Genomic DNA, 23,286 nt, shown 5'->3' on the forward strand with positions numbered 1-23,286 from the left:
GAACGTCCTGGGCCGTTTTTTGATCGTTGGCGTCCCGCTGGTGAGCCTGAATCGCTGAGTTTGACACCCTTTATAAACGAAGCGACCTCATTGGCGACTCATTTCTCTGTAGCGCAGGCGGGACTAGGTTTTCTTTTGTAACGCCCCTCAGCTCCGATTGGTGGCCAATACTCCATCTCGGCATAAAAGACAACGTAAAACTGCGCTCCCATCCATTGTTCCTGAGCGCTCTGTGGATACATTATTCCTCCAGCGCGCAGGTGCTAGTCCTTTGTGCATTGTATGAGGATACTTTATGGTTTCTGCGATCCTGTCTGATTCACTACTGTGCTTCTTCTTTGATTTTATACCTTCTGGATTTTTCCCTTGCAAGGTAGGCATTGTTTGTGATGTTTCATTATGACCCTTTTTTGTGTTTCTTAACTCCTTTTTGTTTTTTTTTTAGTTTGTTTTTTTTTTGGTATGGTTTTAAGGCTGCTTGGCTTCAATATATATACAGGCGTGTTGCCAAGAACAGCCTTTTTTTTTGCCACGCCCACCCCCTCAATTTTTAGATCTTTGTTGCGTTAACGTTTAGAGGTAATCTATTTGTTATATTTTATCCTCCATTTATTTAACAAATCTTTTAAGCATTTTTGAGGCCTGTAACATAGGATTAGAAAGCAGTCTTTTGCCTGCCGTGCCCAGCCCCCGCCATTTTAGGATCTTTGCTGCGTTACCTTTTGTAAGCCAGCTGTTATTTGAAATAATAACTCTATTCTACATTTGTTTATGCTATTACCCTTGAAAGCTAATGGAGGGCTGCTTGGCTTCTGTGTGTGTGCATACGGTTTGTCATGGGCAGCTATTTTAGTTTTTTAGCCGCGCCCACCTACGCCATTTAACACTGTCTTTAGTATTTCCTGTACTAATTACGTCAGCTATCAATTGTATGCAATCTTAACATAAAACATGTCCAGTTATAACAATTGCATTTTTTTTTTATTAACTTATCTCTTTACCGGTTATTTTGCAGTTTGCACATAATGAACATGAACAACGCGGAGCACGTGGTTGTGGTAGCTGCATTACTGATGGAGGGAGAGCGACAAGAGGCATGGATGGAAGAGACGCATTCCAAACGAAAGCGTCGCATGTGGACCAGAGAATGGCTGGAGCAGAGGTCCAAATTCACCCACATGCAACTAGTGAGAGAGTTGCAGGAGAAGAATCCTCATGATTGCCAGAATTATCTGCGGATGTTAGAGGAATCATTCAAGCTCTTACTGGAATGTGTGAGGCCACTAATTGAATGAAAGGATACAAATAAGCGTGCAGCTGTTTTGGCAGACGAACGATTGGCAGTCACGCTGCGATTCCTGGCAACCGGACACTCGCTGCAAGACTTGCAATTTTCTGCAGCTGTTTCTAGATCACTGCTCAGCGTGTTAATTCCAGAGACATGCAACGCCATTGTCCGCAGTCTATGGAGCTACATGCCTTTTTGCAAATTGGAGGTGGAATTGCAAAAAATTGCATCTGATTTTGAACATACTTGGCAGTTCCCTAACTGTGGTGGGGCTTTGGCTGGCAAACATGTGCGGATCACGCAACCACCTAACAGCAGATCGTATTACTACAACTACAAGGGCTATTTCAGAGTAATCCTCATGGCCCTTGTTAACTCCAATTATGAGTTTATTAACGTTGATGTTGGCATGAACAGCAGGGTTTCGGACGGAGGCGTTATGGAGCACGCTTGAATAACTGTGAACTGCATTTGCCAACCAACATGGACACAACTGGCAACCTTAATTTTGTTTTTGCGGGTGATGAAGCCTTCCCCCTTCATGCAAATCTTTTGAAACCGTACCCACAAAAATTTCTGACGGAGGAAAGGCGTATTTTTAATTACAGGCTGTCAAGGGCAAGACAGGTTGTTGAAAATGCCTTTGGCATCATGGCCAACCCCTTTAGAGTTTTCCACACTCCAATAAACCTGAAGCTGGAATCTATAGACTCTGTGATGTTGGCCTGTTGTGTGCTGCACAATTTTCTTTGGCAATGCGATGCTGTAGCTTACAGTCTGCCTGGCTTCATGGACTCGGACAGCAATGGTAACGTGGTGCTCTGAGAATGGCGTGAAAATGATCCCGCAATCGCAGGACTTCAACCAGTCAATCAAGGCAGAAGCAAGGACGATGCGAAGGCCTGCCGAGACAAGTACTGCCAATACTTTAACGGGTCTGGTGCAGTGACTTGGCAGCATCAGATATAGTGGGCAATTATACATTGTTTTTTAATTATTTGTTATACTTTCTGCTAACAAAAATAACTTTTAAGTTTACAAATGCTTTCTTGTTATTTCACTAATAAGGGCAATAAGGGAGAAGGGCAATAAGGGAGTGATGAGGGAAAGAGGAGTAATGGGGAGAAGGCTAATGATGTTAGCGATGGGGAGAGAGGAGTAATGGGGAGAAAGGTAATGATGGGGAAAGAGAAGTAATGGGGAGAAGGCTAATGATGGGTTTGATGGGGAAAGAGAAGTAATGGGGAGAGACAAGTAATGGGGAGAAGGCTTATAATGTTAGCGATGGGGAGAGAGGAGTAATGGGGAGAAAGCTAATGAGAGTGATGGGGAAAGAGCTAATGATGGTTGTGATGGGGAAAGAGAAGTAATGGGGAGAAGGCTAATGATGGGTGTGATAGGGAGAGAGGAGTAATGGGGAGAAAGGTAATGATGGGGAGAGAGGAGTGATGGGGAGAAGGCTTATGATGTTAGTGATGGGGCGAGAGGAGTAATGGGGAGAAAAGTAATGAGTGTGATGGGGAGAGAGGAGTAATGCGTATGATATAGCATTATATAGCTGTTGTAATGCCTAGACATATTTGCAAACTCTGTTGCATCTCCAAAGAGACTGCGGTTAATTATATAACGCATCTGCGTTCCCAAAGTTGCACGTGCATCATGACGTTATGACGCTCTGGTGGGCGGCGTTAATGCGGCCTGGTGACAGATGAGCCACAAAATGGTGTCCAGGCGTTCTGTTCCATGGGGGGAACCTGAGGTGCGCTTCCTTATCCAGGAGTTGGATGCACGGGACTATGACTGTGCTAGACACGACCGCCCCATACTCCACAAGAAACGGGTACTCCGCAAAATACGGAGAGGCCTTATGCGCACCTTTGGCATAGAGCGGACCACCACACAGATCCGCAAAAAACTTGCGGATCTGCGATACCGATCCAGTGAGCGCATTGCCAGCATCCGCACTGAAAAAGAAAGAAAGGGGACAGGGTGAGTGTTTTTGTCATAAAAAGAGATGACTTTATTGATAACAAATGATTGAAAACATTAAAAAAAAAAAAAAACAGTGAAAACCGCATAGGTCCTGTGCACACCATAAGTATTATAAAGATAGTACAAATAACAGCTCCATAAGAAAAAGCCAAGTACGAATCAAATACAATCATATAAATGGCAATTCATTTAACTATGCAGGAGATTTCAAACAGACATAAATGATCACTAGATAAAGAGCTGCATAATAAACCCCCCATGGAAAAGTGGACCACTATACCACATCAAACAGCTACAGGCATAAATCGGCTTGGAGAAAGGAATGCACACCATAGCATGCTGAAATGAGTATGCCAATGAAGCCAATGCAACGGCCAAATATATCAATCTGTAAGAGTGCAAAAGCACATACAAATGGCCAAAAAAAAATAAATGCTAAGATGAAATCATCCACACAAAAAGAAGGCACAAGGCCTAACATAAGGGTGGCGGTCCCTTGAACATTCAGAAAAAGTCCATTATATACATGCTATAAACGGAGCCATGGGAGACCAGTTGATGAGCACAGGGAGCAGAGGCGGGAACCCAACGCGTGTCGCCGTTACAAGGACAGCTTCATCAGGGGAAGTGGGTGTTGTTATCCACACAGCCATTAAATACCTCAAATATAAGTGGTAACCATCAACATGTGTGCAGGAATCCGTCGGACTGGAATCGGAAGTGATGGCTGATATATAGTGCTGGCAGACGTCTCTGCCAGCACAAGCCCAGTGCGCACGCGCCGGTACAACCAGCGCGATGCACGGGACGAGATGCAGGAAAAAACCTATAGCGCATGCGCAGCTCCCGGGAGCAACAGAAATAAGAGCCCAATGTAGATGCACTCAACAAATGCGAATAGATTGAATAAAGCCTCAATAACAGAAATGTAAACAATCCAAATGATAAACAGGAGATAATGCCCCATAAAATGAAAAAAAACGAAGTTTTTTCAAAGAAAAATATATGTAAAAATGAAAAGGCACAAAAAAAATTTTTTGATTATAAAAATAGAGGAATTAACGCACAGTACCAATGAATGACCACAAAATATGTGTAGGCAGAAATGCATGTGCACATATACACACATGCACAATAAGCGCGTGTGTATACAGGTACACGTGCATATACAAAAATGAGCCCACCTGCGTGGAGGCCATGATATAAAACATGTGTCCAAAACTGTGCGTGTGTATATGCAAATACACCCGCACATGTATGGTAAATGCACACATCAACCCACACGCATAAAAGCATCAACCCAAGAAAAATTTTTTATTATGGTGTAAAAAGCAAAAAAACAAAAATGTGAAGCACTGAAACACTCCGTTAAGGCCTGTTTCACACATCAGTTTTTTTGGTCAGTCAAAATCCGCTAAAATGGTGGATAACGAATCCGTTCGTGTTCTGACCACAACGTTTGGCACCGGACCGTTATTTTAACGAATCCGTCAATGGAAGAATTTTAAAGGAACCGCTGCCTGGGGGGGAGGAGAGATCGATAGAGATAGAGAGAGAGACTTTTTCAGCCGCCAGAGTTTAGGGTTAAATTTGCGGCTGAGTGAAGTCTTTCGGGCATGCGCAGTGAGAAATGCGGATCCTGCCATCCGAAAAAACGTTGCATGGTCCGTTCGGGCATGTCGGCGAACGTCAAAATTTTGGCGGATGCGCAAATAAACGGATCCAAAGGATGGCCATCCATCAAGATCCGCCGGTAATGCAACTCAATGGGAAAAAAAACGGATCCGCCAAGAAAAATGACGGATCCGTTTTTTTGCAAAACGTCGGATTTTGACTGATGGGCTCAAACGGATGTGTGAAACAGGCCTTAGAGATCAAATGTCGGATGACCAAGGAGAGATTGTATGGTGTATGGTTTTCATGCATTTAAAAAAAAAAAAAGGGCCCAAAACCAAAATGTCCAAACGTCCAAAAGAAACTGTGGATCCAATCTTCTATATGTTGGATAAAAATGAGGAGTCCAAAGAGGGACCTAAGCCAAAGGCACTGCCGAGAACCAGCTGACGGTGCTGGAACTCGGATGGGTAGCAGAAGGTACCCATGAAAAACAAAGTTGCAAGGCCGCGAGCCGGCCGCAGTTACCGAAACCCACAGTCCTACAGGGGGCGCTTGTCCTATTGGCACTACGAGACCAGCCTTTGTTGCCAGATCCCGCAGCCCACATAGGAAGCCCATAAACTGCAGGCACCATAGACTTGCCTAACCCGACCGCAACATGACAGGACAACGTATTGGTGGCAAAGTGACCTTGACACTGCCCGGAAACAGCAGGCGTGCTGGAACAAGGCTGGGCAGGAGGGAGTACCCGTGCCAAAGACAATGCCGGGAAACAGCTGGCGGTGCTGGAACCCAGGGAAAATACTACAAACAGAGTGGAGACAGGCCTAATTGGAGCAATTTTAAAATCTGTAGTTGTGTGAGTGTGGACAGAGCAGGAGAAATTGCCGGACACACAGCTGGGGATCAGATGACATTTCTGAACCCCAATAACACTGGAGCATATGTTGACTGTGCAGACGGCACTTCTGAGCAGCAACTGGCGATGTTGGAGCCCAGGGTCAATCAGGGTGTAGGCTGAGGCCTAATTTCATCAAGTTTAATATCTGTTGTAGACTACTACTGATTTCAACCCCTTAACGACCAGGGGTATTTTTGGATTTGCATTTTCATTTTTCCCTCCCCTTCTTTCAGAGCCATAACTTTTTTATTTTTCCGTCTATATGGCCATGTGAGGGCTTATTTTTTGCGGGACGAGTTGTACTTTTAAATGACACCATTGGTTTTACCATGTCGAGTACTCAAAAACGGGAAAAAAATTCCAAGTGCGGTGAAATTGCAAAAAAAGTGCAATCCCACACTTGTTTTTTGCTTGACTTTTTGCTAGGTTCACTAGATGCTAAATCTGACCTGCCATTATGATTCTCCAGGTAATTACGAGTTCATAGACACCAAACATGTCTATGTCCTCTTTTATCTAAGTCCCACTAGTAGTGGGAATGTGGACAGAGCAGGAGACATTGCCGGACACACATCAGGGGATCAGCTGACGTTACTGAACCCCAGTAACACAGGAACAAGTGTTGATTGTGCAGACGGCACTTCTGAGCAGCAACTGGCGGTGTTGGAGGCTAGGGTAAATACTAGAGACAGAGTGGAGCCAGAGGCCTAATTGGAACAAGTTTGAAATCAGTAGTAGTGTGAATGTGGAGGCAGCAGTAGACAATGCCAGACACAAGGCAGGGGAGCAGCTGGCGTTACTGAACCCCACTAACACAGGAGCTAGTGTTTTTCTCTGTGCAGATGGCACTTCTGAGCAGCAACTGGCAGTGTTGGAGACCAGGGTCAATCATGGAGTTGGCTGAGGCCTACTTGGAGCAAGTGTAAAATCTGATGTAGTTTGAATGTGGAGGCAGCAGGAGATATTGCTGGACACACAGCAGGCGAGCAGCTGGCGTTACTGAACCCCACTAACACAGGAGCTAGTGTTTTTCTCTGTGCAGACGGCACTTCTGAGCAGCAACTGGCAGTGTTGGAGACCAGGGTCAATCATGGAGTTGGCTGAGGCCTACTTGGAGCAAGTGTAAAATCAGATGTAGTTTGAATGTGGAGGGAGCACGAGATATTGACGGACACACAGCAGGGGAGCAGCTGGCGTTACTGAACCCCACTAACACAAGAGCTAGTGTTTTTCTCTGTGCAGACGGCACTTCTGAGCAACAACTGGCGGTGTTGGAGCCCAGGGTCAATCATGGAGTAGGCTGAGGCCTACTTGGAGCAAGTGTAAAATCAGATGTAGTTTGAATGTGGAGGGAGCAGGAGATATTGCCGGACACACAGCAGGGGAGCAGCTGGCGTTACTGAACCCCACTAACACTGGAGCATGTGTTTTTCTCTGTGCAGACGGCACTTCTGAGCAGCAACTGGCAGTGTTGGAGCCCAGGGATTACAGTTCAGGTGGTAGAAACATGAACACAGCAGGAGACCTGGATACTTTTGCCAACCAATTATTTATTCTGGAAGAGGCCTGGCAAATTCCGGCGAGATCCAGGCCTTGTTCATTTTCAGAAAAGTAAGCCGGTCAACGTTATCGGAGGATAGTCGCGTGCGACGGTCTGTTAGTACACCACCTGCGGCACTAAAGACGCGTTCCAATAATACACTAGCAGCAGGGCTAGCCAGCCCCTCCAATGCATACTGGCTAAGCTCTGGCCATGTATCCAGCTTAGAGACCCAAAACTTGAAGGGGGAAGAGCCGTCTGGGAGTACACTGACAGGGCAAGACATGTAGTCTGTCACCATCTGACCGTCTGTGATGGTGTAGACATTTGTGGCGGGCACACAAAACTTTGCCACATTTGGGCCATACTGGTCTTGCCTTGTGCTGAGGCGCTGCCTCTGCTCCCTCTTTGTACAGAGCTTTCTCCACTGCCTCGACTCACAGAGCTGCTTTGTAAAGCACTAGCAGCACTGCTCTCAGGTGAAATGGAGAACATGATGAAATGCACCAGTGTGTCTTGGTACTCCCGCATTTTATGCTCCCGGTTTAACGGTGTTATCAGGCTTTGTAAGTTGTCCTGGTAGCGAGGATCTAGGAGGGTGTACACCCAATAATCAGCCGTGTTGAGAATGTGGGCGATGCGGCAGTCGTTTCTCAGGCACTGCAGCATGAAATCAACCATGTGCTGCAGACTTCCAGCTGCCCAAGAAAAGCTGTCCCCTGCTTGAGGCATCATCTCTGCCTGCTCTGCATCACCCCACCCTCTCTGTACATACTGACTACTAGAGCATTGTGTACCTCCCTCCTCTGGAGACATGTCTTCCTCCTCTATATCCTTCTCACAAAGTGTCCCCTGCCTAGGCCTTTGTGAGGAACCACGTTGCGCAGACTGTTCAGAAGCAGATGGCATTTGTGACTCCTCATCCTCCACCTCTTCCAAAACCTCCTCCCTTAGTGCTTGCAGTGTTTTTTGAAGTAGGCAGATAAGGGGGACAGTCATGCTGACTAGTGCATAATCTGCACTCGCCATCCGAGTGGAATCATCGAAGGCACGCAAAACGTGGCAGATGTCCTTCATAGAGGCCCACTCAGTGGTGCTGAAGTGTGACCGGCGCACAGTGCAACTTGTTTGCGCCTGATGCAGCTGGTACTCCATTACTGCTGCCTGCTGCTCACACAACCGCTCCAACATATGTAACATTGAATTCCACCTGGTGGGTAGGTCACATATGATGCGATGTTCCGGAAGGCGGAATCGGCGCTGCAGAGCTGCAATGCGAGATTTTGCCATGCTGGAGCGCAGAAAGTGAGCGCACTCTATGCGGACCTTGTGCAGCAGTGCATCAAGATCCGGATAGTCCCTCAGAATGCTCTGCACGACCAAGTTGAGCACATGTGCCAGACATGGGATGTGAGTGAGGTTGCCTAGGCCCAGAGCTGCCACCAGATTTCGGCCATTGTCACACACTACCAAGCCAGGCTGGAGGTTCGCTGGCACAAACCACAGGTCACTCTCCTGCTTGATGGCATTCCAGAGCTCCTGCGCTGTGTGGCTTCGATTCCCCAAAGAAATTAATCTCAGTAAGGCCATGGCTGTGCTCATATCGGTCGTAACAGGCTCCTGCAGCTCTGATTCTGAGGAACTGGAGTATGATGAGGAGTCAATGTGTACAGACTGGATTCCTGCAATCCTTGGAGTTGGCAGAACACGTACAGCGCCACTCTCAAGATCTGTCCCCGGCTCCACAACATTGACCCAATGGGCAGTGAGGGAAAGGTATCGTTCCTGTCCATGGTTACTGGTCCACGCATCAGTGGTCAGGTGGACCTTGCTACTGACGGCGTTTAGTAGCGCATTTTTAATTTTTCCCTCCACATGCTTTTGCAGGGCAGGGACGACTTGCCTGCTGAAATAAAAGCGGTTGGGCACAGTGTATTGTGGGACTGCCAATGCCATGAAGTTACGGAAGGTGTCAGTCTCCACCAGCCTGAATGAGAGCATTTCAAGGGCCAGTAGTTTGGCAGTGCCAGCATTCAGAGCCTGTGCTCGGGGATGGTTTGCCGAGTATGGCCGCCTTTTCTCCCATGCCTGTGCTACCGATGGCTGTAGAGTAGCCTGGGAATGTGAGGATGACAGGGAACGTGGTGCTGTGGGTGGAATGTCACTGGGTCTCTGGACAACAGTGCCAGAGGTTCTTCCATGGCGATCCTGTGAGGAAGCCAAACCAGCTGTGTGTGAGCTGGAGGAAGAGGCTACAACACGAGCTGAAGAGGTGGTAGGTGGTGCTATAGGTTGGCCTACGTCTTCAGTGTGTCTTTGTAACTCCACCACGTGCTTGGTCCGCACATGTTTCCACATATTTGTGGTATTTAGGTTGCTGACACTTTTCCCTCTTTTGACTTTCTGATTACACAGCTTGCATTTGACAAAGCAAATGTCATCTGCGACTGTGTCAAAAAAGGACCACACACTGCAAGTCCTGGGAGCGCCCGTTTTGGAAGAGGAATGCTCCTAACGGGTGCCGAAGTGGAGGCTACAGGCAACCAAGTCTGCCCCCTCCCTCTCCCTCCTGTTTTGGCCGTTCGGGGAATCTCTTCCTCAGAGCTGCTCCCACCACCTTACTGTTCCTCATGCCATGATGGGTCAAGGACCTCCTCATCTACACTCCCCTCTTCAAACACCTGCTTCTCCTGGGTAGTCTCGCCAGCACAGTACGCACCAGAAAGTGGCATCTGAGTCTCATCATCTGATGCGTACTGAGGTGTGCTGACCATAGGCACTGGTCCACCCGCCTCTTCAGATTCAGAGGGACAAAGCAGTTGCGCATCATTGCATACTCCCTCTTCTTCACATTCTAGAATGCTGCTTGGCTGGCCCCGTTTCCAAGCCAAGAGATTCAGAGAACAGAAGTAGAGGTGGCTCCTGTCCAGGGCTCTCTGACTGCCTGGGCAATTTGGCAGGTGGTGAAGAGACAGATGGTTGCTCTTCAGCACTCTGACTCTGAGAGGATGTGGAAGTCATTGAAGTCGATGCGTTAGCTGCCATCCATCCGACAACGGCTTCAATTTGTTCATCCTGCAGCAGTGGGGTACGGCGAGATTCTACAAAGCTGCGCATAAAGGACTGTTGCCTGGTAAAACTGGGGATGCTGAGTCACTGGTTCCCGCAGCAGGCACAGAATCCCCACGTCCTCTCAATGCTGAAACTCCACGCCCACGACCACGTGCCTTGCTCCCTGCCTTCTTCATCTTGGTAGACTGATAAAGATAGGCAGAAAAGTACAAAGGGGGGCTTAGTGTGCTTATTCCTGAACAGCTGCTAACAGGTATAAGAAACACTAATTTTATAAAGTGTGTGGACTACACTTTAATATGAGCTAATGTGGCCTACACAACTGTCAAGAGGAGTGTTTGGTGAACTTTATTTGTGTTTTTTTTCAAAAAAACAAAAAGGATGGGACCAAAGATGTGAAAGCGATAGTATCACAAACTTTTTGGAGCTATTACAATGCAGGAAGGTAACCTACAATGCAATAGATGAAGCTCCAAAAAATAGGCTAATACTAATCTGGCTGCGGCTGCAGGGCACAAGCCAGAAAAAAGGCTCCTCTATCTACTCCTATATAGTGTTTGCAACCAACCAATGTAGATGGATACGGATGGAAGCACACTAATAGGAGAAAAAAAAATCAGGAAAAATGAGCTGCAATAAAACAAAAAAAAGGACTATGTATGAGGCAGTGACGCACGCTGAGTGGACTACAACCAGAGGTGGCTGCAGAACACACTACAACGTGAGCTGCACTCACACACAGAGACCTCACAGACAGCCGTGAACAGTGCAGAGAACTGGGCACTAGCACTGAAAGGCTGCAGAAAGGCTCCGCTGTCTACTCCTATCGTGTTTGCAACCAATGTATATGGATACGGATGGATGCACGCTAATAGGAGAATTATTGAAAAATGAGCAGCAATAAAACAAAAATATGTATGAGGCAGTGACGCACGCTGAGCGGCCTACAACCAGAGGTGGCTGCAGGACAGACTACAGCGTGAGCTGCACTCACACAGACTTTGCAGACAGCTGTGAACAGCGCTGCAAGGCAAAAGAAAGCTACAGTGATTGATAATGTAGCCTGGGTAAAGCACAATATTATTTAGCAAATCGCTATCTCTAACTGTCTCTCAGAGTCTTGAACAGCAGCCTGTCCCTAACTGAATTCACAGCATAGTGAACCCTAAATGGCGGAGGCGGCGGCTTTTATAGTGCATCATGACATCATTTCAGCAGCCAATCACAGCCATGCCATTAGTTAACATGCCTACATGCCTAACAGGATGTGCCCACACTTCTGAGGAATCCTCATTGGCTGAATCAAATCAAACTGGCTCATAGCATTATGGGAACTTCCGATTCCGGTATTCGATATGCAAAAAGTATCGGAACTCAGTATCGGAATTCCAATACCGCGAATATCGGACGTTACCCGATATTTGCGGTATCGGAATGCTCAACACTAATGGCGAGTTCAGACCCAGAAAAATGGTGTAGTTCAACCTAAAAAGCCTGTGAACAAAAGATCTTCATTAATCCCAGTTGGTGCTATGGAATGTAGTGAGAAAATCCACCGTGATTCTGCCTGTAATAATTTATTCTCAAGGGGTCCACCCCTGCCGGATCCATACACTTGTTGAAGACCCACAACTGAAGAATTAGAACATCTACCTGCATGATACTTAAGAAAGTGTGAGGCCACCGAAGTTAGGGTCTTACCTTTCCGGGCATCAACGGGCGCTGTGTTGATGGTAGAGAAGTGTTTTTGAATCCTCCGGCGTAACTCCTGGGAAGTTTGACCAACATAAATCTGTTTACACGGGCAGACAATTGCATAAACAACATTAGTTGTTTTACAGTTAATGTATGACTTGAGTTTGTGTGTCATCTGATCAATGGGAATGCAAAAGACATCACGTGTTGGATGCATGAATGGACAAATATTGCATTCCCCACATGGGAAAGAACCCCTCAAAACTATGCCCCGGTCTAATCTGGTAGTAGGCCTGGTATAATGACTCCTTGTGAGAATGTCTCTCAAATTATGAGCTCTTTTTGCAGTTATCAGTGGACGTTTACTGACCACCGAAGTTGTTTGCAAGTCAGTGGTTAAAATGGCCCAGTGTTTCTCCAAGATGTTCCTTACCTGTGACCAATGAGTATTGAAGCTGGTAATAAACCGCACATGATTATCCGTGGATCTCTTGGTAGACGTCAGGAGTGAAGTTTGAGAATGCATATTAGCCCTCTGATAAGCCCGGGAAATGCACTTGTTGGGATAACTTCTCATTTTAAATCTCTCAGTGAGGTCACGTGCCTCGCTGCGAAAATCTTGATCACTGGTGCAGTTCCTTCTGACCCTTAAGAATTGCCCGATCGGGACCCCCTTCCTAATGTGCGATGGATGAAAACTGCGATATTCAAGCAAACTGTTGGTGGCTGTGGGTTTGCGACAAATACAAGTAGACAGCACACCATCCTGGCACATAATGTTGAGGTCCAAGAAATTGACTGAAACAGATGAATAAGTGTGGGTTAGAAAGATGTTCAAAAAGTTCTCATTGAGGGACTTCAAGAAGGACAGGCACTCGTCTGGAGAGCCAGACCAGATAAAGAATATATCGTCTATGAATCTAGACCAATGACGTACCTTGTCCTTAAACCACTTGGAGGTGTAAACTACAGTAGCCTCCCACCATCCCAAAAAGAGGTTCGCGAAAGATGGGGCACAGCACGCCCCCACTGCCACACCAGAGATTTGAAGGTAATATGTCCTGTCAAATAAGAAAAAATTATGCTTAAGAGCAAACTCAAGAAGATCACAAATGAAGGAATCATGCATTCTGTCAGAATCTGACTGTCCAAAAGGAAAAGCACTGCCTGCATACCGATGCCGTGATTGATATTCGAATAAAGGGACTCAACGTCACAAGTAACCATGATCTCATTCAGAGACAGAGTGACGCCCTGATGTGACATTATAAAATTTGATGAGTCCCTAATATATAAGGGCAACTGGAGCAACCAGAGGCTGCAAGAAGAAATCAATATACGTACATGCTTTCTCACACAGGCTACCTATACTAGAGATGATAGGTCTGCCCAGTGGTTTGACAAGATCTTTATGAACTTTGAGCAGCATGTAGAAGGTGGATGTAGTAGGTTGTTCTACCCAAATAAAGTCACACTCACCTGAATTGATGATGCCCAATTGAAGGGCCTTGTCGATTAGAGATCTCAATTTGGTGGAATATAACCCAGTCGGGTTTGAAAGAAGCTTGTGATAAAGGTTCCGATTGTCCAATTGTCTATGGGCTTCTTCTTGGTACAAATTGTGGGGCCATAAAACTATGTTGCCCCCTTTATCGGCCTCCCTGATGATAAACTCCTTAGCAGATCTCAAGTTGGCCAGGGCACGTTTCTCTGCAGATGTTAAATTAGAAGTAACGAATAGTCATGGGTAAAGCTTCAATATCCCGTTTAGTCATTTAAAAAAAAATCCTAACAGCAGGCACAATAGAAAAAGGAGGTGAGATGCGAGATCAATTCCTCCGTGGGAACCTGGGCCTACCTGTGGTTGTTTCTCCCTATTGCAATAAATCCATCAAGTCCTGGAAGACTCTTTGATCCGTTTGGTCAAGAAAAGAAGACATGTTGGGTTTGTTGTGAAGAACTTGAAGGATAATTTTCCTGCAAAATAAAAAAAGATCCTTGACCAGTGTGAACTTGTCCATATATCGGACAGGCGAAAACGTTAAGCCCTTACTCAACACAGACATCTCAGTGGACGTAAGAACGTGATCGGATAAATTGATAATCTGGAAAGTTTCTGTTTTGTTCGCCACATCACACTCACGGTCACAAGAGGGCAATGATTGCGAGACTGCTTGCGTTGATTGTAACGTGGGGTTCTGTAGCCCCTGTTCCTGGTTATCCGGGTGAATAATCCGGTGCCTCCTGCGTCCTCGCCTTGTCCTGGGTCTGACTCGCTTTCTGCTGAGGATAAAAAATCACTTGAAGTCTGGCCTTCATTGGCCGGTGTGTCTTTGGTGTCTTTATATCCTCGTTTATTTGGTCTCCTTCGTGAGTTCCCATGATGTGACCAGTTATAGACAGTTTTTTGGTCAAAATCCGTTTTGTCCCTAAGAAACTTGGACTTTTTCTTTTTCATAATTTCTTTGTCATATTTGTCTAATAAATCCTTTAGTTTGGCCTTACAGGGTTGAACCTGTGATGCTTCATCAAAGTTATTCAGCTTATTCTCCAAACTTTTAATGTTAGCCTTGACACCAGTCAAAAGTTCTCTATCATGTGTAATCAACATATTAATTAACATTTGGGAACAGCGAAGTAAACCATGTTCCCAGGTGGTGCGGAATGCAGGAGTTGGCTCCCACGCAGGAAAAATGGAAACTCTTAACCCCCTGGGAACCAAATTGAGTTTAAGGTAATCTTCCAAACAACGGATATTCCATAGAAGCCTGATCCCATGCTTCTGTGCTGTAATTAAATCCGTAGTCAAACATGAAAAATCTGAGTCAACAGGGCCTGTATCGGAGGCCTCAAAAAATGCCTGAGAGGCAGAGGCTCTCCAAGCTGCTTCCCGAGTATCCCAGTCCATGGCCCCTACACACAACTAAACTGTGCACAATATAATGTACAACAGCACAATTCACGGTACACCTACAATGGGTGGCGTGCTACGAGACAGAAAAGCACCCAAAAAAAGATGCTGAAGAAGACAGCAGAATGAATAATGTGAACTGGTGCACTGCTAATACCTCAATGAATATAGGGCGGAGGTGCAAACCAGTGGTCAATACATGAATTCAAAACAAAAAAGAAAAAAAGCAGACCACTGATAGGAATGCACACTGCCAGTATATCATAAAAAGAGATGACTTTATTGATAACAAATGATTAAAAACATAAAAAAAAAAAACACAGTGAAAACCGCATAGGTCCTGTGCACACCATAAGTATTATAAAGATAGTACAAATAACAGCTCCATAAGAAAAAGCCAAGTACGAATCAAATATAATCATATAAATGGCAATTCATTTAACTATGCAGGAGATTTCAAACAGACATAAATGGTCGCTAGATAAAGAGCTGCATAATAAACCCCCCATGGAAAAGCGGACCACTGTACCACATCAAACAGCTACAGGCATAAATCGGCCTGGAGAAAGGAATGCACACCATAGCATGCTGAAATGAGTATGCCAATGAAGCCAATGCAACGGCCAAATACAGTGGGGAAAAAAAGTATTTAGTCAGTCAGCAATAGTGCAAGTTCCACCACTTAAAAAGATGAGAGGCGTCTGTAATTTACATCATAGGTAGACCTCAACTATGGGAGACAAACTGAGAAAAAAAAATCCAGAAAATCACATTGTCTGTTTTTTTTTCATTTTATTTGCATATTATGGTGGAAAATAAGTATTTGGTCAGAAACAAAATTTCATCTCAATACTTTGTGATATATCCTTTGTTGGCAATGACAGAGGTCAAACGTTTTCTGTAAGTCTTCACAAGGTTGCCACACACTGTTGTTGGTATGTTGGCCCATTCCTCCATGCAGATCTCCTCTAGAGCAGTGATGTTTTTGGCTTTTCACTTGGCAACACGGACTTTCAACTCCCTCCAAAGGTTTTCTATAGGGTTGAGATCTGGAGACTGGCTAGGCCACTCCAGGACCTTGAAATGCTTCTTACGAAGCCACTCCTTCGTTGCCCTGGCGGTGTGCTTTGGATCATTGTCATGTTGAAAGACCCAGCCACGTTTCATCTTCAATGCCCTTGCTGATGGAAGGAGGTTTGCACTCAAAATCTCACGATACATGGCCCCATTCATTCTTTCATGTACCCGGATCAGTCGTCCTGGCCCCTTTGCAGAGAAACAGCCCCAAAGCATGATGTTTCCACCACCATGCTTTACAGTAGGTATGGTGTTTGATGGATGCAACTCAGTATTCTTTTTCCTCCAAACATGACAAGTTGTGTTTCTACCAAACAGTTCCAGTTTGGTTTCATCAGACCATAGGACATTCTCCCAAAACTCCTCTGGATCATCCAAATGCTCTCTAGCAAACTTCAGACGGGCCCGGACATGTACAGGCTTAAGCAGTGGGACACGTCTGGCACTGCAGGATCTGAGTCCATGGTGGCGTAGTGTGTTACTTATGGTAGGCCTTGTTACATTGGTCCCAGCTCTCTGCAGTTCATTCACTAGGTCCCCCCGCGTGGTTCTGGGATTTTTGCTCACCGTTCTTGTGATCATTCTGACCCCACGGGGTGGGATTTTGCGTGGAGCACCAGATCGAGGGAGATTATCAGTGGTCTTGTATGTCTTCCATTTTCTAATTATTGCTCCCACAGTTGATTTCTTCACTCCAAGCTGGTTGGCTATTGCAGATTCAGTCTTCCCAGCCTGGTGCAGGGCTACAATTTTGTTTCTGGTGTCCTTTGACAGCTCTTTGGTCTTCACCATAGTGGAGTTTGGAGTCAGACTGTTTGAGGGTGTGCACAGGTGTCTTTTTATACTGATAACAAGTTTAAACAGGTGCCATTACTACAGGTAATGAGTGGAGGAAAGAGGAGACTCTTAAAGAAGAGGTTACAGGTCTGTGAGAGCCAGAAATCTTGATTGCTTGTTTCTGACCAAATACTTATTTTCCACCATAATATGCAAATAAAATGAAAAAAAAACAGACAATGTGATTTTCTGGATTTTTTTTTCTCAGTTTGTCTCCCATAGTTGAGGTCTACCTATGATGTAAATTACAGACGCCTCTCATCTTTTTAAGTGGTGGAACTTGCACTATTGCTGACTGACTAAATACTTTTTTTCCCCACTGTATATCAATCTGTAAGGCTGAGTTCACACGTGGCGTTTTTTTCGCGTTTCCGCGGCGGTTTTAACAGCGCGATTTTGCCGCGAAAATGCGAAAAATAAGCATCCCATGCATTCCTATGGGATTCCGCAATGCTGTGCTAATGCTGCAGTTTTTACCGCGGCGGAATCGCTTTGCGATAAAAACCACAGCATGCTCATTAATTTTGCGGAATCGCGGCGATCCCGCACCCATAGGAATGCATTGTTCCGCTTACTTCCCGCATGTGGCTGTGCACACCATGCAGAAAGTAAGCAGAACATTTGCGGATGGTACCCACGGTCCGGAGGAGAGGAGACTGTCCTCCGGGCTTTGGGTACCATATCCCTGTAAAAAATAGAATTTAAAATAAAAAATATTGTTATTCTCACCTTCCGGCGTCCCGCGCAGCCTTACCGCTTCTCTCCACGCTCTCGTTCCCAGTAATCCTTTGCGAAAATGCCCGCGATGACGTCCGTTCTCGCGAAGTCTCGCGGTCATTCGTGCGACGTCATCGCGAATTACCGCGAGACATCGCGATCCTGCGAGAACGGATGTCATCGCGGCCATTTTCATAGAATCATAGAATCATAGAATCATAGAATCGTAGAGTTGGAAGGGACCTCCTGGGCCATCTGGTCCAACCCCCTGCTCAAAGCAGGATTCGCTAAATCATCCCAGTCAGATGTCTGTCCAGCCTCTGTTTGAAGACTTCCATTGAAGGAGAACTCACCACTTCTCGTGGCAGCCTGTTCCACTCATTGATCACTCTAACTGTCAAAAAGTTTTTTCTAATATCTAATCTGTGTCTCTTCCCATTCAGTTTCATCCCATTGCTTCTAGTCTTTCCTTGTGCAAATGAGAATAAAGTTGATCCTTCTACAATGTGACAGCCCTTTAGATATTTGTAGACAGCTATTAAGTCTCCTCTCAGTCTTCTCTTTTGCAAACTAAACATTCCCAAATCCTGCAACCTTTCCTCATAAGACAGGGTTTGCAGACCGGTCACCATTCTGGTCGCTCTTTTCTGAACTTGCTCCAGTTTGTTGATGTCTTTTTTAAAATGTGGTGCCCAAAACTGGACACAATATTCCAGATGAGGTCTGACCAAAGAGGAGTAGAGGGAAATAATGACTTCACGTGATCTAGACTGTATGCTTCTGTTAATACATCCTAGAATTGCATTTGCCTTTTTTGCTGCTGCATCACACTGTTGACTCATATTCAGTCTGTGATCTATTAGTATACCCAAGTCTTTTTCACATGTGCTGTCACTTAGCCCTATTCCTCCCATTCTATATATGCTTTTTTCATTTTTATTGCCCAGATGTAGTACTTTGCATTTCTCCCTGTTAAAAACCATTCTGTTAGTTGCTGCCCACTTCTCCAGTTTATTTAAATCTTTTTGAATCCTCTCTCTCTCTTCTCTAGTATTAGCTATCCCTCCTAGCTTTGTGTCATCAGCAAATTTAATCAGTTTACCCTCAATTCCTTCATCTAAATCGTTGATAAAGATGTTGAACAATACAGGGCCCAGGACAGAGCCCTGTGGTACCCCACTTGAGACATTCTTCCAACTGGATGTGCAGCCATTTACGACCACTCTTTGGGTCCGATCACTAAGCCAGTTATGAATCCACCTAACAGTTGCCTTGTCCATTCCATACTTAGTCATTTTTTCAATAAGGATTGTATGAGAGACTTTGTCAAATGCTTTGCTGAAGTCAAGATATACTATATCTACAGCATTTCCTTGATCCACCCAATCAGTGATACCGTCATAGAAGGAAATTAAGTTAGTCTGACATGACTTATTAGTTAGAAACCCATGCTGACTCTGTTTAATCACTTCATTCTTATCCAGGTATTGACATACATGTTGTTTAATAATTTGTTCAAAGATCTTTCCTGGTATAGAAGTCAGACTCACCGGCCTATAGTTGCCTGGGTCCACCTTCTTCCCCTTTTTGAAGATAGGAACAACATTTGCTCTTCTCCAGTCTTCTGGCACTTCTCCTGTTCTCCAAGAATTTTCAAAGATTATGGAGAGGGGTTCAAAAATTTCTTCTGCTATCTCCTTCAGTACTCTGGGGTGTAATTCATCTGGATCTGGAGACTTGAATTCATTTAGGTTAGCTAAGTGTTTCCTCACTATCTTTCTGTTTATAGATATCCTGGATTCTTCTATTCCCTTAATAGGACAGTGAATAACAGTTGATGTTGCATTTCCTTTCTGAGAGAAAACAGATGCAAAATAGGAATTTAAAAGTTCAGCCTTCTCAACATCCTGTCTTACCATTTCATCATTTTCATCCTGTAAAAATCCTATAGCATCTTTGACTTTTCTTTTACTTTTGACATATCCCCAAAATCCTTTATTATTGCTTTTGACATCTCTTGCAAGCCTCAGTTCATTTTCAGCTTTAGATAATCTGATTTGTGCCCTGCAGGTTCTGCAGACAGCATTATATTCTTCTTTAGATATGCCTCCCTCTTTCCATTTTATAAACATTTTTTTCTTCCTTTTTAGCATGTGCTTAAGTTCTGTGTTCATCCATCCTGGTTTCCTTAAATGCTTCCTATTCTTCCCTCTTTTCGGAATTGTTAACAACTGTGCTTTGAGAATTTCATTTTTCAAGATTTCCCATCCTTCCTGGACATTTTTGTCTTTAAGGATATCCAGCCATTGGATCCCTCCAATTCTCTTTCTGAATCCCTTAAAATCTGCCTTTCTGAAATCTAACCTTGATGTCTGAGTCTTCACAGGTCTTCCACCTCTAGTAATCCAAAATTCTAAAATAGCATGGTCGCTACCTCCTAGGGTCCCAGCCACTTTTACCTCCTCAACCATTTCCTCCCTGTTTATAAGGATTAGATCCAAGGTAGCAGTTCCCCTTGTTTTCTCCCTTACCTTTTGGAAGATAAAGTTGTCAGCAAGAGAGGATAAGAATTTCCTTGACCTGTTAGTTTTGCCTGAGAGAGATTCCCAACAAATGTCTGGATAGTTGAAATCTCCCATGACAACTATGTCATATTTTTTGGAGAACTTGGCCATCTGATGCATAAAGAGTTCATCTATATCTTCGGCTTGCACAGGCGGCCTGTAGTAAATGCCTACAATGGTGTCCTTTCCATTGTTCTGTCCTTGTATTCTTACCCAAACAGTTTCCACAGAACTCCCAGTCTCTGAAGCTTCAATCTCTGTGCAGATATACGCGTTTCGAACATACAATGCGACACCCCCTCCTCGTTTATCAAGTCTGTTTCTTGCAAATAAGTTGTATCCTTCTAGTCTTGTATTCCAATCATGTGTATTGTCCCACCAAGTTTCAGTGATTCCAATTACATCATATTTCTGTTCCTGTGTTAGTAGTTCCAATTCTCCTTGTTTGTTGCCCATGCTTTGTGCATTAGTATAGAAACATTTTAGTTTGTGATTGGTTTCTCTTTCTCCAATATTTTTATTAATTAGATTCTTTCGTCTTTGTTCTTCCTTTCCACTTCTAATAGCAGAGTTCTCAATAGCATTTGTCAGGTGTATGGCTTTTTCTGGTCTTTTGCTTCCCTTCCCATGTTGTTCTAGTTTAAAGCTCTCCTTACAAGTGTAGCAAGGCGACTTCCAAATACATGCTTTCCAGTCTTCGTAAGGTGCACCCCATCTCTAGCAAGTAGTCCATCGTATAAGTAGTTCACTCCGTGATCCAGAAATCCAAATCGTTGCTGACGGCACCACCGACGTAGCCAGTTGTTCACCTGCAGAATCTTATTCCACCTCCTTGTTCCATGGCCATCCACTGGGAGGATGGAAGAGAAGACCACCTGCGCTCCCAGTTCTTTCACTTTCTTGCCTAAGTCTTCAAAGTCTCTGCAGATGATTTCCAGGTCGTTTCTTGCGGTGTCATTTGTCCCCACATGTAGTAGCAGGAATGGGTAGTCATCTGTAGGTCTGAAGAGTCCTGATATCCTGTCAGACACATCTTTAATTTTTGCACCTGGAAGACAGCACATTTCTCTTGTAGTTATATCCGGTCTGCAGATAGCGGCCTCTGTTCCTCTCAGCAGGGAATCCCCCATGACCACCACTCTCCGTTTCTTCTTCACAACATTTTTCTTTCTCCATCCAGGAGGACTCTGAGGGCGTACAAGGTTGCTGTTTGTTGGCAAAGTCTTATCCTGATGTATTTCTTCATCGTTTTCCTGCGTGAGAGCCTGGTACTGGTTCCTGAGCAGTATGGGTGCTGACTGCCTCCTGATCCTCCTGCTTCTCCGGGTCACATGTCTCCATTCCTCTGTTTCTTCAGGTGCACTTCGAATTTCTTCTCTTTCTGTAACATGAAGAGATAATTCTGCTCTGTCCAAGAACTCTTCACCTTCCTTAATGATCTTCAACGTAGCTAACCTCTCTTCGAGATTTTGCAACTTTTCCTCCAACAGGGACACAAGCTTGCATTTGTGGCATGTGAAGTTTGGCTTTTCCACTGGTAAATCTGTGAACATGTAGCACGAAATGCAGCTCACCAAATGGCTCCTGGCCTCTTCCATCTTGAGATTTCTTAAAAACGATGAAAGATGAGCCAAATTTCTTTTTCCAATTTCCTCTTTTCAGCTGCAACGGCCAAAACCCAGTGATCGTTGAGCTCGCGGAGACTCTTCACTTATCCCAGAAGGCACTGGGAATATGCAAATGATCTCCTCAAGACTCTTCCCCTGGATTACTGGGATTACTGGGATTACTGGGAACGGCTGCGCGGGACATCGGAAGGTAAGAATAACACTATTTTTTTTTTTTACATTTTATCTTTTACTACTGATGCTGCATAGGCGGCCTCAGTAGTAAAAAGTTGGTCACACTTGTCAAACACTATGTTTGATGAGTGTGACCAACCTGTCACTCAGTTCTCCAAGCGATACTACAGATCGCTTGGAAAACGCTAGCATTTTGCAAGCTAAATACACTGGTAAAATGTTATTTTTTCCGCGGGAAAATCGCGGGAATTTAAAATGCGATTTTCCCGCGGAATGGAATTTCGAAATTCTCGCGGTAATTTCCGCGAGAGTTCCGGTACGTGTGAACATAGCCTTAGAGTGCAAAAGCACATACAAATGACCAAAAAAAAAATGCTAAGATGAAAGCATCCACACAAAAAGAAGGCACAAGGCCTAACATAAGGGTGGCGGTCCCTTGAACATTCAGAAAAAGTCCATTATATACATGCCATAAACGGAGCCATGGGAGACCAGTTGGTGAGCACAGGGCACAGAGGCGGGAACCCAACGCGTGTCACCATTACAAGGACGGCTTCATCAGGGGTAGTGGGTGTTGTTATCCACACAGCCATTAACCCCTTCACCCCCAAGGGTGGTTTGCACGTTCATGACCGGGCCAATTTTTACAATTCTGACCACTGTACCTTTATGAGGTCATAACTCTGGAACGCTTCCATGGATCCCGGGGATTCTGACATTGTTTTCTCGTGACATATTGTACTTCATGTTAGTGGTAAAATTTCATTCAAATAACTTGCGTTTATTTGTGAGAAAAACGGAAATTTGGCAAAAATTTTGAAAATTTTGCAATTTTCCAACTTTGAATTTTTATGCCCTTAAATCACAGAGATACTGCACACAAAAAACTTGATAACTAACATTTCCCACATGTTTACTTTACATCAGCACAATTTTGGAACCAAAATTTTTTTTTCGTTAGGAAGTTATAAGGGTTAAAAGTTGACCAGCGATTTCTCATTTTTACAACACCATTTTATTTTTAGGACCACATCACATTTGAAGCCACTTTGAGGGGTCTATATGATAGAAAATACCCAAAAGTGACACCATTCTAAAAACTGCACCCCTTAAGGTGCTCAAAACCACATTCAAGAAGTTTATTAACCCTTTAGGTGCATCACAGGAATTTTTTTGAATATTTAAAAAAAATGAATATCTAACTTTTTTTCACAAAAAAAATACTTCAGGTTCAATTTTTTTTATTTTACCAAGGGTAACAGGAGAAATTGGA

The 23,286-nt window shown here is 44.6% G+C and overlaps 2 long non-coding RNA genes across 2 annotated transcripts in view; one reads left to right on the top strand and one right to left on the bottom strand.

Moving 5' to 3' along the window:
- Window positions 1–231: 231 nt before the first annotated feature.
- Window positions 232–23,286, top strand: part of LOC141059160 (uncharacterized) — a 29,518-nt gene continuing 6,463 nt past the window's right edge. Inside the window, exon 1 of the long non-coding RNA XR_012222392.1 lies at window positions 232–373. This is a non-coding gene — a long non-coding RNA (uncharacterized lncRNA). The remainder of the gene's footprint in view (window positions 374–23,286) is intronic.
- Window positions 2,579–3,895, bottom strand: LOC141059159 (uncharacterized). The gene is made up of 2 exons (XR_012222391.1): window positions 3,807–3,895; window positions 2,579–3,252 (listed from the first exon to the last, which is right to left on the bottom strand). It is a non-coding gene; the product is annotated as an uncharacterized lncRNA (long non-coding RNA).

The sequence above is a fragment of the Dendrobates tinctorius genome, unplaced genomic scaffold (genome assembly GCF_039654945.1).
Source record: "Dendrobates tinctorius isolate UK_male_01 unplaced genomic scaffold, ASM3965494v1 ptg000224l, whole genome shotgun sequence".
Classification (NCBI taxonomy): domain Eukaryota; kingdom Metazoa; phylum Chordata; class Amphibia; order Anura; family Dendrobatidae; genus Dendrobates; species Dendrobates tinctorius.